Here is a 19,564-nt window from a genome sequence, read left to right as displayed (position 1 = left end):
CTCTCGTCAATTCGTTTCAAGTCTGTAGGCGATGTTTCTGGATTGCTTTTAGGTTTTATCAGTGACTGACAATACAGCAAACCTTCAGAGAGAAGTTAGCAATTTCTCGGAGGCTGAAGCAGCTTGGCCTCCAGCCCGTGCTGCCTAAATTAAGCTAATACCACAAAATCCCAAGTGACAACTTGCCTCCCTGAGTAAGCAATGAACCCTTGTGAAACGGACCAAAAAATAAATAAATAAATAAAAAGCATGTAGTAAAGCAGTAATGTCTGGGCTAACTTCAATTCCTATTATAAAGTAGCTGGTTCTGTCCAAAATGTTCCTATTCATTAGGAGTCCAAGTTTCAAACGAACATATTGGTCACGGGCAATCACTGACCACCCCAGCACACGATCAATTACATGCAAACAGAGTCTCCCTGCAGAACGAGAGCCCCCACCCTGCCCTTGCAGCCTCAGTTTCCCCAGTCACTCTGCAACCCGGCAAAGCAAGGCGGCGTCTTTTCTCCCTCCCTTCAATAAGCAATGAACTTTACTCTGGCTCCCGAGGTGGTTTCCTTCTCGCTGCTGTGCTTTCCCCCACCCCGGCATAACCCTGGAAGCGCACGATGCCGAAAGAGAAGTCAACCCTTCCCAATCTCCCAACTTGGGCTGTTAACAACGCGAGCCGGCCGCGGTGGCCGCCGCCAAAGCATCCGCCCACTGTCCTCCCGTGACTCGGGCCACTTTGACGCACCGGGATGCGGCTCACCTGACACTCTGCACCAACGCTGACCAAGAAGGGGAAGGGAAAAAAAAAAAAACCAACTAAGCCAAAATAAAACGGGTCTCCAAGGCAACGCGCACCCAGGCGCCCCTGAGGAAAAGCCGGGGACCGCGTCGCCCCCCACCAGCCAGAGGCGGCGGCGGCCGTCACCTGCCAAGCCAGGCCGTGGCGAAGCGGGGTCCGTCCGCCCCCCCACCCCCGGGTGTCCGGGCCTCGGAGAAGGAAGCGGCCCGCCGGCCCCGCGGTGGAGGAGCAGGAACCCCGGGGGCCCGAGGTTTCCGCCCGGCGCGGCCCGAGCGGAGCCGAGCGCCGCCGGGGCCTAGGGCGGGGGCCGCACGCGCTGCCGAGGAGCGGCCCCGGGAGGCGGTGTGCGGCGCGCGGCCCGTGGAAGCCCCGGGGAGGCGGCGGCGGCGGCGGCGGCGCCCGCACCTGCCTGCCCCGCAAGCCCCCGGGCCGCCGCGAGGGCTTCACCCACCTGGCGCCCGGCGCGCGACCCCGCGCGACCCCGCGCGCCGCTGCTGCTGCTCCTCCTCCTCCTCCGCACACCCGCGCACGGGCCGGCCGACCCCCTCGCTGTGCGGGCCTCCGCCTCCGCCGCCGCCGCCGCCGCCGGGTCAGGCGTCAGTCCAGCCGGCTGCCGCGAACCTGTTGCGCAGCCTGTCACGGCCGCTGGGCTCCGCCGCCGGCGCCGCCTCAGCCCCACAACAACATGGCGGCCGCGGCCTCCGCAGGAAGCCGGGGGGCGGGGAGGCGAGCGGCGGGCGGGCGGACGGGCGGGCGGACGGGCGGGCGGACGAGCAGGGACGGCCCGCCCGCTCGCCTGCTCGCCCGCTCGCCCGCTCTGTGGCTTGCTCCGCGGGGGGCACCGACTCCCCCACCGTGGGGGGAGCGCGACACTGCGTGGCGTGTCCAATCTCCTTCCCCACCACCACCCCGGGCACCGTGGAGCCCTGGACCGCGAGGGCGTGGGTTAAAAGCGCTCTTCTCTCTGCCCGCAGCGTTCCGGAGCCCCGGAGCTGACAACCCTTCCCGGGGCGCCCAGGACCCACCTGGCTCCTCCTCCTCCTCTTGGAGGGGACAAGCGGTGGCTTGGGGGACGTTTCCTGCCACACTGGACACCAAGGTTTTTGGGAAGGGCCAAGAGATGTCCAGGACATCCCTGATGGACCGCACATGGAGCTTGTTCTCTCTCTCTCTCTCTCTCTCTCTCTCTCTCTCTCTCTCTCTCTCTCTCTCTCTCTCTCTCTCTCTCTCTCTCTCTCCCCCCCCCCACTCTGGAACCACCTTCTTACTCACTCTTCGTGGAGGTGGGAGCTAGAATTTCCCGAGAATGGGGAAGTGAGAGGTGCGAAGGAGTTGCCGCCAACTTCAAGGCAGACCCTTCGCGGGGACTTCCCTAAAGGAGTTAACCCCACCCAAGAATGGGCCACATTCACCTTCACACACACACACACACACACACACACACACACACACACACACACACACACACACACACACACACACACACACGGAGTCCAACGAGGAGCGTCCCTAGCCCTGTTCACATGCAAGAGCAAGCTGCTCACAGGAAGACTGCCCCAGGTTCTTCTGCCTGCAGAAGCTAGACGACATTCTTACCCATCGGATGGGAGGAACTCAAATTCAGAATTTCTAGCACCCTTTCCCATTCTGTGGGCTCCTCACAAAGACCAGAGGCAAGTCACCATTCGCTGTCTAGGGCTAGACGTTTGATGAAGACAACACTCCCTCGACCAAAAAAGGCTTTCTGGAGATTGGGGTGAAGAGCTGATGGTTCCTAATGAGCAAAAGAGTGGGGAGGGGGTGGTCTAAGACTCAAGATTTCCATCTGAGGGCATTGTGCTGTGATGGTGCGTGTCTGGAATCCCTGCCCTCAAGAGGCTGAGTCGGAAGGACCAGGAGTTGGAGGTCAGTCTAGGCTATGTATAAACTGTTACAAAAATCACATAAATAAATGAATGTTTTTTTTTTTTTAAAATATTCAGATCCCTAGGATTTCTGTTGAAATATGAGAGATCTGTGTAGATCAGATGAGCCCAGGGCTTCATTTTTTTACCTGTGTGGGCAGATGAAGGAAGGTATCAAGTCTGACTTGAAAGTGACCGCTGCAATGTTCAGGCCTGACTGAACTGGACAACCAACTCTTAGGAGGAATTTAGCAAACGTTGGTGGTGATAAACAGGCTTTTCTTGCTCTCACAGTGTTTTTCTTAACTCTTCGATTGGGACTTGACCCAGACCTGACAGACAGGTCCTGAGCTTCCATGACACAGAGACACCTGACTCCTTGGTATCAGTCTAGGCAGTCCCTCACTTCCTGGGGACCAGTTAATAAGGCTTCTCCCTCTATAAACAAGCCACTTGGGTTAAGAAAAGCACTCTTGAGCACCTGTTACCGTGTCCACCCCAGAGCTCCCTTCCCATGCCCATATCCAAGCCTCTACGCCTCAGAATCCTCACCACAGTACTGCAGAGCATTGGCCTGTAAGGTAAAATTGATTTTTGATTCCTAATGGGCAGATAGTTAATCTCCAGTTAATCTCCACTTCCCTCCCATCGCCAACTAGGTGAACTAGGTCACTAGTATCACCTGTGTTTTGGTGTTCTGGACCTGCTAACATTCACCTTGACTTCTTTCTGTTGAGGAAGCTGCCAGATCCTTGGGAGGACGAGGAGGACAGGGAAGCAGGATGGGGAGCATTTAAACGTCTCCCTAAAAGAAACTACAAAGCTAACAACCTCTGATGCGAATTGGAGTTCCGTGTGCCTGCCCGAAGTATCCCAAGCACTAACTCAACAACTCGGGGTTCTCTTCAGAACTTTAGACCAATCTGTCTGTCTTGCCAGAACAGAGCATAAGGACCTCCAATACCCGAGCTTCTCTCAATTCATACGTATGTGACTCTGGAATAGATCGGTGCTGTTAAGAGTTTAGTGGTAGTCAGGTGGTGGTGATGCACGACTTTAATCCCACCACTCAGGAGGCAGAGGCAGGCGGATCTGTGAGTTCGAGGCCAGCCTGGTCTACAGAGAGAGTTCCATTATAGGACAGGCTCCAAAGCTACATAGCGAAACCCTGTCTCAGGGTAAAAGATATAAAAAAAAAAAAAGTTTAATGGTTAGGTGTAAGTAATGAAGAGAGGAAAAGACATGAAGGATTCTCAGATACCTAGGCAGGCCTTGTTAGCAGTAGTTCTGTTCAACAAGTGGAAGAATGGAATTTGGGAGGGAAACATAGATGCCTTCCAAGAAATGTTCTTCCTGCTTATGGTTATGGATCTTTTTTTTTTTCTCTCACTCATATCCTTTTCTTTTGATGCTTGCAACACCAGCCACACCCTTCTTCTCTCCTTGTGTCTTCTTTTGCCAAATTCCAGGGCACTCAGTGTTTACCAAGAATGTCAGCACCTGAAGTACGTCCTGGAGGTCCACCCAGAACACTCATCGTCCTTAGTCTTTAGGTATCCATGATTCAAGCAGGTGATGCATCCGCCACCCTCCCAGTTCATTACCTTCCTCCACTCATGGGAGGATCTTGACACTGTAAATTCCCTCAGAAGCTTCCAGATCCCACTATCTTGTGTTCACCTCTAGCATGGACTGGAGATGAAATGTCAAGTCCTGCTTAAGTCAGAGACATTCTTGTCGAGTCCATAGAGGATTTGCAATTGGCGTAGAGTGGAGAGTTAAGGAAGGCAGGAAGTAGACTATGTAGATCACATTCATTTCTCCCCTTCTGCCAAAATCTCAGATAGGTTCTTAGGCCTGTTACCGTAACCAGACGTTTTACCATGGGGGCATCTGATCACAAGCTTTTCCCCTTCCAGGTGTCTATGCTCCTCCCAGTCATATAGATCCTCTCAATTTTCCCATTTGTAATTTTCAAAGGCCCCATTCTTCATCCAAAGACCTGCTCAGTCTATCCTCAAAACCAGCCTATCATGGTGAAAACAGGATAGAATAGACAAGTAAAATGTCCAAATCCCATAAGATAAATACGTTATCATTTAGGAAGCCTGTGAGAACTTGTCTTTTACATAAGACCTTTACCACTAATAGACTGCTTAGTCTTAAGCAAATAATTTACAAAGAATTTAAGAGGCTATGGCCAACATAAATCATCCTGATTTACCCAGACATTTGTTCATTCTGGTGTTCTTCCTGAGGATCAGAGTTTCCATTTATAATTCCCTTTAAATAACTTTTTTTTTTCCCGAGTTTAAGCTATAGTGCATGTCTGTGGGCCACAAGTTCTTACCTTTTATATGAAAATTTAAATGTTATTTGCTTTCATATCTGAATGTAAATTTACATCCAGCGGATGTAAAATACTGAGTAAGAGCAGTGAGGTGGCTCAGTGGATAAAGGTGCCCTCTGCCATGCCCAGTGACTTGAGTTTGGTCCCCACAGGTCGAAGGAGAAGATCAGCTCCCACAAGTTGTCCTCTAACTCCCACACAGGCACTGTGGCATGTGCGTACCCATGTATAATAAGCACCTGCAGAATAAAATATAAAAAATCTGAGGTTTAGGTTTTCCTTGTTTTCAAGATTTTAGTGGTATTTTTCAACTCTCTTCTAGTCCCATGGTTTCTCTTGAGAAGTACGCTGTGGATCAGATATATCTATTATAATCATGCATCATTTTCCTTCACTGCTTTCAAGATTTACATCCCATCTTTGTTTTCAGAGATTCGACTCTGACATCCACCAACATGGACTTTTCTGTTCTTCAGCTTCATGAATCTTGTGTCTGCAAATACCTGTCTTTGAAATCTTTAAATATCAGTCATCATTCCTTCATCCTTTTCTGCTCCACTCCCCTCCTCCTGACATATGTATTGAACTGTCTGATGTCCTCTGGAGTTCCTGTTAGGTGTGCCCCAACAGTATAGCAACGTTCCACTGTGGGACACCAAAAGCCTGCTCCACCTTTCCCTACGCACAGGACATCTGGAGCTGGGAATACCAGGAATCGCTCTTTCTAAAGTTGACCTTCTTTGATAGGTGCTTATTTGTGTCTGCCGTCAGTTAGGGTATCTATTCTAGTGTCTTATGAGAAAAAAAATGTGGAACATAATTTCTCACTCCTGTTTTCATATTCTCTCTCTCTTCTGAGAAATGGGTGAAAAGTGAAGTTTTTCTGTTCTCGGTTTCTTTTTCCTCTCAAAACTTAGAACGAACTGCAGACCATGGTGGTTAATGCCTCACGATCTAAAGCCAAGTCAGTCTGGGAAGCCAGTTTGAGGTTGTCCTAGTATTTTATCATCAGGATCATATACATGATGAAAAGCAAGTCAGCGCCGGGCACAGTGGTGGCACACGCCTTTAATCCCAGCACTCGGGAGGCAGAACCAGGCTACTAAATGAGTTCCAGGAAAGGCACAAAGCTACACAGAGAAACTCTGTCTCGAAAAACAAAAACAAAAACAAACAAACAAACAAACAAAAAAGCAGGTCAGCGTAGGGGTTCAAGGTCTGAGAAAAGGTCTAGGCCTTCACATGACATGTCTTTGTCCGGCCACTAATGAATCGTTTTCTTTCACATGTTCCTAGTTCAGAATCATGGTCAATGGGACAGACTGACCCTCGGGTTTTCTTCTCTACCCTTCAGCCTTACAAACCCTTTTCTGGAGTATGGAGCTGAGTGGAAACAAAAGTGGAAATAGGAATAACTGGGAGGAAAGAGGTGGGAGGGGAAATCTCCCATTCTAGCATTGGGGGAGGTGTACCACTTTCAGGCCACTGGTGTCCTGAACAACTTGAGACTCTGGCTTGAAGCCGGATGGTACTGGAAAGGCAGTGCCAGGCAGACCGGGGAGGGAAGTCAGCCCAGACTTGGTTTCTGCGCCAGCACTGCAGGGTGGAGCCGAAGGCCTGCTTCCTGAGGCCTGAAATCCCTGAACAGGATGTGCTCATTCATGACTGAAGCTCCAGGGGCTTCCAGTCCGACAGGTGTAGCTCAGCGAATGGGAATCCAGTCTGCATTCAGTAGATGCCCCGTCTGCCATGGAGCCCAGCTGTCTGCTTATGTCATTGGTCCTGTCTGCAGACAAACCAGACACTAGTTCACCTCTGGGAATAATCTAACAATAGAGTCTTTTGCACTAGACAGAGGGCTTTTACTGTTTGCCTTTTTATTTTTTAATTTTTGTGGTGCTGAGAATAGAACCCAGGGTCTTATGCATAATAAATGTGTTGTATCACTGAGCTGTACTCTCTGCTCCTAATTTTTAAATTTTTTTTCTTAACTCTTGCAACAAACTTGACAATTGAATTTCTGGTTGTGTGATCAGCTAACCTTGATTGGCATGGAAAAAGGAGAGGTAAAAATCAGGCTTCACCTTACGTTTGGGGGTTTTCTCATGCCTCATTTTGATTTTCTTTTGCTCCTTTTCCTAGGGGGAAAAGAACTTTTTTTTTAAAAAGATTTGCTTATTTATTATGTATGCTGTATTTATTATGTATACAGCATTCTGCCTGCATGTACCCCTGCAGGCCAGAAGAGGGCGCCAGATCTCATTACAGATGGTTGTGAGCCACCATGTGGTTGCTGGGAACTGAACTCAGGACCTCTGGAAGAGTAGTCAGTGCTCCTAACCACTGAGCCATCTCCAAGCCTTACTCTTGCAGAAGAGCAGCAAGCTTACTTTAAAGCATGCAGTCGATCAGATCCTTTGGCACTGTTTGTTTCCGGTGTTAGCATTTTTTTTTTTTTCAAAATAAGACAATGTCTTGAGATGAATCTTAAGAAAGATGATTGCTGTAACATGCCTGTAATCCCAATTACTTGGAAAGCTGGAGTTGAAGATTCACAAGTTTCAGGCTTGTTTGGGCTACACAGTAGGTTCAAGGCCAGCCTGAGTAAAGTAGCCAGTCTGTGTCTCCGAAGGAACTGGAGAGAGAAGGGAAGAAAGGGGGGGGGGGCGACAAGGAAGGGGGAGGGTGCAGGGGTGGGAGGAGAGGAAGAAAGAAGTAAGGGGAGGAAAGGGAAGAAGGGTGATAAATGTCTATTATTACTGGCTCTTTGGAGATTGAGACAAGAAGGTCTCAAGTTTGGGACCAGCCTTGGCTACACAGCAAGACAGAATCAGGAAGGAAGGAGAGGGAGTGAGGGAATAAAACCAAACTGGGTGTGGTGGTGAGTAGGCACAGAGTAGCCCCAACACTAACACCACAGAGTAGCCCCAACACTAACACCACAGAGTAGCCCAACACTAACATCACAGAGTAGCCCAACACTAACATCACAGAGTAGCCCCAACACTCACACCACAGAGTAGCCCCAACACTAACAAACACCATAGCAGGAAAAAGCACAGGCAAATGTGAGGACGCATTTTGATATTCTAAAAAAGGATATACCTTTAGACTTGCCCTGCCTTGATTTCACTTATGAAAACAAAATCCAGGTATAAAATTACGTCCCAAAGTAGAATCTTCAATGTGAAGTTGGTCCATATCCTCACCCTTCCTGGGAGGAATGGCCGGTTCAGGAGTTTTCTGCTGTGGGACTCTGGTGGTGATTATGCAGTGGGTGTTTGGTACTCTTTGCCATTCTGATTTCTTCCTTTTGGGTTGAATATATCCACTTGATAGGTCTTTTCTAGTCCTTACGGTTTAGAACTGCCTAATTCAGTAGTCCCATGGGGGAAAAAAGAAAGAGTGGAGCCGGGCGGTGGTGGCGCACGCCTTTAATCCCAGCACTCGGGAGGCAGAGCCAGGCGGATCTCTGTGAGTTCGAGGCCAGCCTGGGCTACCAAGTGAGTTCCAGGAAAGGCGCAAAGCTACACAGAGAAACCAAAACTCGAAAAACCAAAAAAAAAAAAAAAAAGAAAAGAAAAGAAAGAAAGAAAGAAAGAGTGGAAATGGGCTACTTGCAAAATGATTAGCCCCAGAAGCCATTCCTCAATGGGTGAACTTCTGTTATTCTCATAAATGGAAAATTTGAATGTCATAGAAACTCCAGCATTTGAACAATTCATTCATCTATAAGGACTATAATTATAGTCTGATACAATTTTGTTTTTAGCTTTCTTTTTTTTTTCTTTTTTTTTTAGTTTTAGGGGAGCATACTTATTTTCAATAAAGGTACTTTCTTCTGCCTCTCTCTCTCTCTCTCTCTCTCTCTCTGTGGGGGGAGTTTGATCACACATTACTGGGTTGTTTTTAGCCAGTGCATTTTCTATATTCTTACAAAATTGTATACTATCTTACTATCTTTTGAATGGAACACCATAATTCATTTAATGAATCTCTTGTTAGTAGCTGATTCTAACTTTTTATTATAAATAATAAGCATTTCATTTCTAAATATGCATATATAGATTATGAACATTTCACAGTAAATATTTTCATATTTCCCTTTTACTAGAATTTAACAATAAAATGTCCCCTAAAGACACTTTAGAGGGTTGGGCCCTAGTTCATGGGGCTACTGCAAGGTGGAGGAGGAGCCTATAAGAAGTGGAAGCTGGGCATGCCAGTCCACCCATGTAATCCTAGTACTTGGGAAGGAATTGCTACAGAGGCAGGAGAATCGAGAGTTCAAGGGTTTTCATGACTTCAGAGTGAGTTTGAGGCTAGTTGGAGCTGTATGAGATCCTCTCTCAAAAAAATAAAAACAGCTTAAAATGAAGTAGAAGGAAGTTAGGCCACTGGGGGCATGCCCTCAGAGGGGATTTTGGAATCCCAACCTTATCCTGTCTTCCTTTGGGTCCCCGTCACCACAAGGCGAGCAGATGTCCCTTGTCACATGGTATTCTGGAATTGCTACTAGGCCCTGCAACCATAGTTGAAAGCTGTAGACTATGAGCCAAAATAAACCTGTCCATGTGTATGAAGCTGCCCTCAGAAAACCCATTACTTTGTATAGTACCTAAAACGTTAATAATAAATTAACAAAACCTGCCTCTTTTTAAGCTGCTTATTTTTGCTATCACAGAAATGGAAATCAGACCAATTACCATCTTCTGGTGCCCATTGTAACTAGAATTTTCCTGCCTGGCCCACAGTCAGGACAAATCTCTGTCACCCGCCAGTCCCACAGCCGCTCAGACCCAACCAAGTAAACACAGAGACTTATATTGCTTACAAACTGTATGGCCGTGGCAGGCTTCTTGCTAACTGTTCTTATAGCTTAAATTAATCCATTTCCATAAATCTATACCTTGCCACGTGGTTTGTGGCTTACTGGCATCTTCACATGCTGCTTGTCATGGCAGCGGCTGGCAGTGTCTCTTCCCACCTTCCTGTCCTCTCAATTCTCCTCTCTGTTAGTCCCGCCTATACTTCCTGCCTGGCCACTGGCCAATCAGTGTTTTATTTATTGACCAATCAGAGCAATTTAACATACAGACCATCCCACAACAGCCCATTCTTAGAATTAATTTTTAAAACCTTAATCACTGAAGGAAAATAATTGTTGTTTCTATAAAAATATATTAATCTACCATAGCAGTATTGGAAGATACCTCTTCCACTGTGCCCGCCTCAATTATATTTTATTTGCATTTATTTTTTTCTTAATTAAAATTTCACTTGTTTTTTTCTTCTATCCACTGATGATCAGCATTTTATTACTTCTGTTAAATAACAAACTTACACCGGGCGGTGGTGGCGCACGCCTTTAATCTCAGCACTCGGGAGGCAGAGCCAGGCAGATCTCTGTGAGTTCGAGGCCAGCCTGGGCTACCAAGTGAGTCCCAGGAAAGGCGCAAAGCTACACAGAGAAACCCTGTCTCGAAAAAAAAAAAAAAATAACAAACTTACATTTTAGTAATAACTTTGTTCAATGAACTATTCATATACTATCTCTGCTATGATCTGAATGTTGTATTCCTTCAAAATTTGTGTGCTGAAATCCTAAGCCCCTAGATGATAGTCTTAGGAGGTGAGGCTTTTGAGATGATTAAAATAATCTAACCACAAATGAGATTAGTGCCTTTATAAGTCAACCTCAGGGAAAGACGTTGTGGTGACTCAGCTGGACCATAGTACCTGTGTACCAGAAAGTGAGTCCTCACCTGTTGTGTGACAAAGTGTCTTTCTGGTGAGAAGCAGCACACATGTCTCCTCGCCCCAGATAGGACACACAGGACAGACCAAAGTGAAGATACCACCAAAGTCCAACTTGGCGAACCATGAGTTTCCCTGGGCTTGCTGACAGGAATACGGGCAAGTGGTTCCTCCCAGGAGCAGAGATGACTCAAAGACAGCTGCCGCATCAAGGTGATGGCTCACGAAGTTGGGAACCTGAAGCACACTGTAGACAGCTCAACAGATTGGAGAGTGTCTTTCCCAGATGTGTCAGTTGGTCGAAACCTCTTCCAGGCAGCTGGTACAGAGCCTTTGCAGCTTAACTCTGCTCAGTCTGAAAGGGATTCTCAAAGTCTGTGTTTATTTATTTATTTATTTATTTATTTATTTATTTATTTATTTATTTATTTATTTGTGTGTGTGTGTGTGTGTGAGAGAGAGAGAGAGAGAGAGAGAGAGAGAGAGAGAGAGAGAATCTGATTGGTTTCAGGGACTTGTCTGAGCTCTTTTGAGTTGTTTACCTTCCTGTTTAAGGAGCTCCCCTGCAAGATGGAATGTTTTCAATCTCAGGAAACTGTCACACAAAATCACTACATACTAAATCTGTAAGCACCTTGATCTTGGACGTCCCCACCCAGAAATGAGAAATTCCTGAGCTTTTTATACTAACTAGTTTGTGGTATTTCACTATGGCAACCCAAGACAGATTAAAGCACTGTCCACATACATACTATAGTATTTCTTTTATAAAATATTTATTATTTGCTGAAGAATAGTCCTCTTGTACACTATAAAGATTTGTCACTCAAATTGGTTTAATAAAGCACTGATTGCCAGGCGGTGGTAGCGCAGCACGCCTTTAATCCCAGCACTCAGGAGCCAGAGGCAGGAGGATCTTTGTGAGTTCGAGGCCAGCCTGGTCTACAAAACAAGATCCAGGACAGGCACCAAAACTACACAGAAAAACCCTGTCTTGGAGGAAAAAAAAAAAAAAAAACACTGATTGGCTGATAACTGGGGGTAGGAAGTTAGGCAGGAAAGCCAAACTGAGAATGCTGGGAAGAAGGAGGGCGGAGTCAAGGATTCCCCAGGCACAGAGGAAGCAAGATGAGAATGTCATATTGAGAAAAGGTACCAAGCCACGTAGCTAAACATGGATACGAATTATGGGTTAATTTAAGTGTAAGAGCTAGTCAGTAATAAGCCTGAGCTACTAGCTGAACATTTATAAGTAATATTAAGCCTCGGAGTCAATTATTTAAGAAGCGGCTGCCGGGTATTTGGGAACAGGAAGGCAGGAAAGAAACTTCTGCCTACAATTATTTATTATGCCTGTATGTATACCTGCATATGAGTGCAGGTGCCCATGGAAACCAGAGGTATTGGATGCCCCTGGAACTGGCATTACAGGCAGTTGTGAACTGCTCAGTGTGGGTGCTGGAAGATAGCATGTGCCCTTAACCACTAAGCCTTCTCTCCATCCCCTATATTATAATATTTCTATTTAATCAATTCACATGAATTCTTTATATAATATACTCAAGGAAGGGTTGTTTTATTTTATTTTTAAATTAATTAAAATTAAGTTATTTAAAATTTATTCGTGTATGTATGGTAGAGGTTCACGGAGGTCAGAGAGGGCATTTAGATACCCTAGAGCTGGAGTTACATGCTGTTGTAAACCACCTGACATGAGTGCTGGGGGCTGAGCTCCAGTCCTTTGGAAGACAAAGAACTAAACCAGTTCTCCAGCCTCCAGAAGGGTATTTTAAAAATCATCATATAGGGCTGGAAAGATGGCTCAGAGGGTAAGAGCACTGGCTACTCTTCCAGAATTGAATTCAATTCCCAGCAACCACACAGTGGCTCACAACCATCTGTAATGAGATCTTATGCCCTCTTCTGGCCTGCAGACATCATACATGCGGACAGAACACTGTATACATAATAAATAAATCTTTAAAAAATCATTATGTAGTGTTTGTCTGTTGTCTTTCAATTTATAGATTATTTTATTATCTACTTACAAGAAATGGATTGATTTTCTTTTGAAACCCATCTGCTCATCTAAAAGAATTTGATTGGTAATAGCCTTTTATGTTCTGGCAATATGTTCAATGAAGAGGCCATGGCAATAGTCATAATAGTGTGGGTCCTGACTCCATTAAGTGTTTAGCAAATGTCACTAAACACTGAAAAAAATAAGCACTGTGACAGAAGATAATTGTATCTATATTTCAGCAGGGTTAATAATTGACTGGAGGCCCTAAGTAAGTTTCTAAGATTCTCTTATCTGATCCAAATAATAGAGGTTTTTTTTTGTTGTTGTTGTTGCTGTTAGATTGTTTTCTTCTATTTTTTTTTAACAAGTTCTATTTTCTTTGTTTTCTATAAACACTAATAACATTATTCTGAGGCTGGGAATATAGGTGTGCACAACCACACTCAGCTGTCACTATTAAAACATTAATTGTAAAATTCAATAGGAGAAACTATGATTTTTCTATAAATGTCTGTAGGACCCTGTCTGAGTTAGGGTTTCTGTTACTGCGACTCAACACCATGACCAAAAGGCAAATTGGGGAGGAAAGGGTTACTTAGGCTTATACTTCATCATTGCTGTTCATCACTGCAGGAAGTCAGGACAGTGTTGTGGACCGCATGGCGACCATTGCTGCTTGACAGAGTTCCAGCATTTTGACATTGCAGACCACACTTCTCCAGCACCTTTTTACTTTCATTTTTAATGATTCTCACTATTAATGCCTTTCCCTTTGGGAAATTTTGTGCAGGCTTTGGTAAAGGATGAAAATGTGTACAATGGTGGCTTCTCTAAACAAAAAAATTCTATGGAAAAAATCCCCGCCACCGTGGAACCAGGAATTCCATTGTGCCTTCCTAATTACACCAAGAACAGGAATGTTACAGATTTACTGGACACACCCGATCCCAAGGATAAAATGCCTACAGTTCAGATCCAGACTCTGAGGCTATGAAAGGCAAGAGTTCAGTTCATAAATACAGAGAAATCAGAATGGCATGGTATAATGGGAAAAGAGTAAGACTCCTTTTGGGGGTGTTATGAGGCCCAGATGGTATAGTGTCTGCTCCCCAGAAGAAGTCCTTTTCACAAGATCAGGTATTTGGATAAGGGTCTCCATTTCCTCAGGGGCTTGAGGAAAGTTCCTGCTTGCTAAAAAAGGAGACTTTCTTATCTTTAGCAAGAGGACCTTGTGGTCCTTCCATTAACATATGTATCAAGGTCAAACCTAATTTCCTCAACCCACCATAGGCTGGGCCCTCCCCCCATGCATCACTAAATGAGAAAATGCCTTACAGCTGGGTCCCAAGGAGGCATTTCTGCAGCTGAGGCTCCTTCCTCTGATGACTCCAGCTTGTGTCAAGTTAACACACAAAATCATCCAGGACAGACCCCTTGATCATATCCAGCACCTTTCTACCCTCTCCCTCTCCTCTCCTAGTACCCTTTCTAGTCTCTAGACGTTTTATACTTTCAGGTCACCTTAAAGATTTTTAAGTATTATTATGTGTGTGTGTGAGGGGGGAACAAATTTGGGGAGTTGGTTCTCTTTCCCATTTGGGGATCAAACTCATATTGTCAGGATTGAGCAGCAAGTGCTTTTACCCACTGAGCGGTCTTTCAGTCCCATTTTTTATTTTTTTTTTTAAGTTTCCACATATGATAGAGAATGTGTGATACTTGTCGCTCTGTGACTTAGTTTATTTTACTTAACATTGTGTCCTCCCGGTCTACCTATCCATTCTGCTGCAGATGACAGACTTTCTTTCTTTACGGACGAATAATACTCCGTTGTGTACATACACTGCTCATTTTCTTGGTCTCCTCATCTGCGGATGGGCACAGAGGCTGAGTCTGCCTCTTAGGTGTTGTGAATAGAATGGCCCTGCAATACACATGGGTACAGGGTTTTGCACACTGAGTTCATTTCCTTTGTCTCTGTACCCAGAGTGGAATGGCTGTTTCCTGTGGTGGTCTCTTGAATTCGGTGTTCACTCCTAGAATAGGAGCAGGGGCATTGTTAGAAGATGTAAACAGAAGCACAAAATTCTACTCTCACACCAGCAGGCTCTGGTGAGATGTTTTGTAACTCCTTAGAGGTTTACAGAAAGGTCCATGAACTTTGTGCCTTTCAAGTTTAGCCTTGCTTTTAATTTGATGTACTGTGTAATCTAAACTGATTTGGTTTTATAGGGTAAGTCTTGGGGCGGAGACCAGGTTTTAACATGTACTTAACAGCTTCTACTGTACTTTTAATTCTTGGAAAATAATAATTAATGGTTAGGCATTGGGTGTTTGGCACAAAACCCTGACTCTAAGTATAATTAACTTTAAGAGCTATTTTGGTAGCTGTTGAAAGTGAGATGTGAAATGCTTTACGGCTTCATAGAAGGAGTCAGAAATCTATCCTGTGCTTGAGACATGTTGAAATATATAATACGTAAGTAGAACTGCCTGATGAATGTGAACTCTGTGTGGTTTAGTGAAAGAGCAGTAGAAATTCTAGAATTAACTTCACAAAAGTCAGATTAAGAGTTTAGAGTCTCTAAACACTCAAAGCAAAATCTTGAAATGTGTTTTAAAATGAATATCAGTAAATCTAGTAAGTTCTATAATTTATTTGTTTCTTAACTTTGCCTTATGACTATTTTTTTTTTTTTGAGACAGGGTTTCTCTGTGTAGCTTTGCACCTTTCCTGAAACTCACTCTGTAGCCCAGGCTGGCCTCGAACTCACACAGATCCGCCTGCCTCTGCCTCCCAAGAGCTGGGACTAAAGGCGTGCGCCACCACCGCCCAATGCCTCATGGCTATTTCAACACCATTTTTTGTTTGTTTGTTTGTTTTTATGCTCAACTTCCACATAACTGTGTGTGTACACATGCATGTGTAGGCATGTGTGTGCTCATGCACATACACTTGCGCTGAAGGCACACCTTGCTTTGCCACAGGAACATCTTTAGTTTGCCTCTTGGAGAATCGGTACCGTGTTCTTCAGAACTTAAGAGTATTAAGGAAAGTGTGTGGACTTTGGCTGGAACACCTTAGGTAGAAAAGGTAGCATCACCTTTTCTGTGACCACCTCCAGAGAGAGAGAGAGAGAGAGAGAGAGCGAGCTGTGCACAGTGTCTTCTGCCTTGTAGGCTGGGGCTGGGCTTTGAAGTTGAGCATGAGCGTTTGCCCAAGTACGATGCTCACCAAGTGAGAAGGTGCAGGAGGTCTTGTGTGACATTCCTGGCTTCCTCACCTCTGCCCTAGATTCACTCATTTACCCACCTGGAACTGATTTTTGAAGATTGCATCACTTGTCTAAGTATGAGTACTATGTGAGTGCATGAGTAAGATGCCCTTTGAGAATGGAAGGTGTTTTTGTCTTTTTCTGAGACACGGCATCATGTAAGCCACTATGAGCTCACTATATAGTAAAGGCTGTGCTTGAACTGTGTGTGTGTGTGTGTGTGTGTGTGTGTGTGTGTGTGTGTGCATGTGTGTTTGTATTAGGTTTTTAGAGACAAGGTTTCTCTGTGTAACAGCTCTGGCTGTCCTGGAACTCACTTTGTAGACCAGGCTAGCCTCAAACTCACAGAGATCCTCCTGCCTCTGCTTCCTGAGTGCTGAGATTACAGCTATGCATCACTACACCTAGCTTTTTTTTTATAGAAAAGAAAATAAGGTCATCTTTAAAATTAAACTATCCAAATACAAAATTGCAGAATAAAAATTGGCAAAAACTATTTTAAAGCTGAAATGCAACAGCTTCAGGTCAGAGCAAACTGATGTGAATATTAAGGGTATAATCTAAAAGAAATAGAAGCTTATTAGTTTGGGTGCCCTTTCTAAAAGCATAATCTCCATGATACAGTTCATCAGTGTGTGAGGTTATGAAATATATACTTGGCCTTCTCCTTTCCATGACATACAGTTTCTAAAACCCTTGGAATCTCCAGTCCAGGAGTAGTATGCTGTAGGTAGAAATTTCTGTCCTGCCAGCAGCTCCCAAATAAACTCACTGAGGCTTATATTTATTATAAATGCTTGACCAATAGCTCAGGCTTGTTACTACCTAACTCTTACATTTAAATTAACCCATATTTCTTACCTATGCTTTGCCACATGGCTTGGTACCTTTTCTCAGTACCGTATGCCCACCTTGCTTCTCCTTATCTTTGCTGGCAACTCCAGACTTTGCTGTTCTTTCTCCCAGAATTCTCTGTTTGGTTCTCTCCCTAACCTTATCTTTGTTCAGCTATTGGCCAGTCAGCTCCTTTATTAAAACAATCACAGCTGCCTTTTTTAATCCCAGCACTTGGTAGGCAGAAGCAGGCAGATTTCTGTGAGTTTGAAGCCAGCCTCTGGTTGTGCTCTACCCCCCTCTCCCTACCACATACACACGTCAGGACAGGGTCTCATTATGTAGCTCTGGCTGTCCTGGAACTCGCTCTGTAGACAAAGCTGGCTTCAAACTCACAGAGATCCTCCTGCCTCTGCCTCCCAACTGCTGGGATTAAAGGTGTGCACACCCAACTTTGTATCCTTTCTTATCTCCTATATTTAAAAATGGGTAACTGTAAATAAAGTGTTCCCTTGAGTTCTGTGAGCCACTCTGGAGGAGGGAGTCTTTGGAATCTTAATGGATAAACACCCTTGATCAGAAGTTGCAAACTGGCATCTGAAATAGGGAGCATTCTGATGGGACTGAACCTTACCCTGTGGAACCCAGCACCATTTCCAGGTACACCAGGCCAGAGTCGAGTGGAATCAGAGGCTGTGCTGCTGCTGGTGTTCCCTGCAGAATCTACTGCAGAATTCATTGGTTGGGGCGGCAGAACTGTTTTGTACTGTGAGAATGTAGGCAGAGAAACCGAGTTTGGTTTTGCCTATATTCTTACACCTTCCAGTCACTATCCTGGGAGGAAAAAAAAAATCTCACACCTGGCCAGGCTGTGCATTTTACTCAGAGTCCATTACACTTTTTGAGATGCTGCCTGCCCTAGAATGGGTCCAGACTGAGCAGGCATGCTCTAATCTTAATGTTGTTCTTCTTTCTAAAGCATTCTTTTTAGATTGATTTACTTTATTTTGTGTGTATGAGTCTTTTGCCTGCGTGAATGAATTTCTTAGTTCATTCAAGCAGAAGTCTGGGGAAACGTGTGGGAATGGATGTTCAGGGTGTGGGATAATGGTTGAAGGAACATAAAACTGGATCAGGCTGGGTTGATTGATATGAGCCCACTGAGTGGAGATGCTAGGTTCAGTATGGAAGCTTGCACAATTAAAAAAGATGTCAAAAGTTTGTCTGAATGGTTGACTGAAGCATTTGTCCAAAGATGGTCTACTGAGAAGGAGCTGGGGATGCCTGATGTCTGTGGCTTAGCACTGATGGAGGGATTTTAAGGAAACTGCAAAGGTAGAGTGGGCACTGTCTTAGTGAAGGTTTCTCTTGCTGTGAAGAGACACCATGACCATGACAACTCTTATAAGGAAAACATTTAATTAGGGCGAGCTTACAGGTCAGGGGTTTACTCCAGTATTGTCATAGGGGGAGGCATGGCAGCCTGCAGGCAGACATGGTGCTGGAGAAGGAGCTGAGAGCCCTACATCTGGATCTGCAGGCAGCAGATGCAACTGTGTGCCACACTGAACATAGCTTGAGAATAGCTTGAGCTTAGGAGACCTCAAAGCCTACCCACCCACCCAACAGGGACACACTTCCTCCATCAAGGCTATACCTACTCCAATAAAGCCGAATCTCCTAATAGTGCTAATCCCTATAGCGTCCATTTTCTTTCAAACCACCGCAGGTACCCTGTGTAAAACCTAATCCTCCCCAATGGGAAGTCCCAGAAGACATGCCCTTCAGTAATCCGCTAAGACACACAGTGGTCAGAGGACCCACATACTCAAAGAGCTCTGACATTGCCCTTTGCCTTGTGCCAGACCTTAGGTATGGAGATGCAGCTGCTCAACTGGATGAATTCAATGCAATGAGTTTGATCGGGCTGTTGGTGTCCACAGAGGTTTCCTAGTGAGATCTGAGCTTGCTTTATATGACAGGGCTGCATGAGGGGATGGACTGACCACGTGCGTGGTTACCAGGTGTTTGGAAGGGCCTGCCCTTGGCTGTGCCTTGAAGTATGCTTTGCTCTAGCAAGGGGGAGATATTTTGCTCCACCCCTTGGCATTCCTTTAAAGCCCTTTAGCAGTGACAGAAGAGGGTGGTGCATTTTGACCCAGGCCTTCCTGTGAGTCTGTCTTTTTCTCTCCCTCTATTTTTCTTTCTTTCTTTCTTTCTCTCTTTCCTTCTTTCTTTCTTTTTCTTTTCTTTTCTTTCTTTCTTTCTTTCTTTCCTTTCCTTCCTTCCTTCCTTCCTTCCTTCCTTCCTTCCTTCCTTCCTTCCTTCCTTCCTTCCTTCTTTCTTTCTTTCTTTCTTGTTTGTTTTCAAGACAGGGTTTCTCTGTGTAGCTTTGGAGCCTGTCCTGGAACTCGCTCTGTAGACCAGGCTGGCCTCGAACTCACAGAGATCCGCCCGCCTCTGCTGGGACTAAAGGTGTGCGCACGGCCTCTCCCTCTATATTTCTATCGAAATACTTCCCACTTCTCCCTGCTCAAGAGTACCCTGAGAAAAAGTGGGGCCTGTCCCCTACATTGGGCTCTGGAGTATCAGGACCAGATGGTGGTCCTGAGTTGCCAAAGGCAAGATGAT

General features: G+C 45.4%; 1 protein-coding gene across 3 annotated transcripts in view; it reads right to left on the bottom strand.

The window, feature by feature from the left end:
* Positions 1-1,909, bottom strand: part of Itsn2 (intersectin 2) — a 123,340-nt gene extending 121,431 nt beyond the window's left edge. Inside the window, exon 1 of one of the 3 annotated variants that reach the window (XM_028875400.2) lies at positions 1,816-1,909. The gene's annotated coding sequence lies outside the window, so the exon portion shown is untranslated. Of the gene's footprint in view, positions 1-751; positions 1,012-1,241; positions 1,285-1,815 lie in introns of those variants that run through there. The other 2 variants (XM_028875381.2, XM_028875391.2) reach the window with 2 other exon arrangements.
* Between the last annotated feature and the right edge of the window lie 17,655 nt (positions 1,910-19,564).

This window comes from Peromyscus leucopus, chromosome 22 (assembly GCF_004664715.2).
Source record: "Peromyscus leucopus breed LL Stock chromosome 22, UCI_PerLeu_2.1, whole genome shotgun sequence".
Lineage (NCBI taxonomy): Eukaryota > Metazoa > Chordata > Mammalia > Rodentia > Cricetidae > Peromyscus > Peromyscus leucopus.
This window is presented reverse-complemented; position numbering and strand designations above follow the sequence as displayed.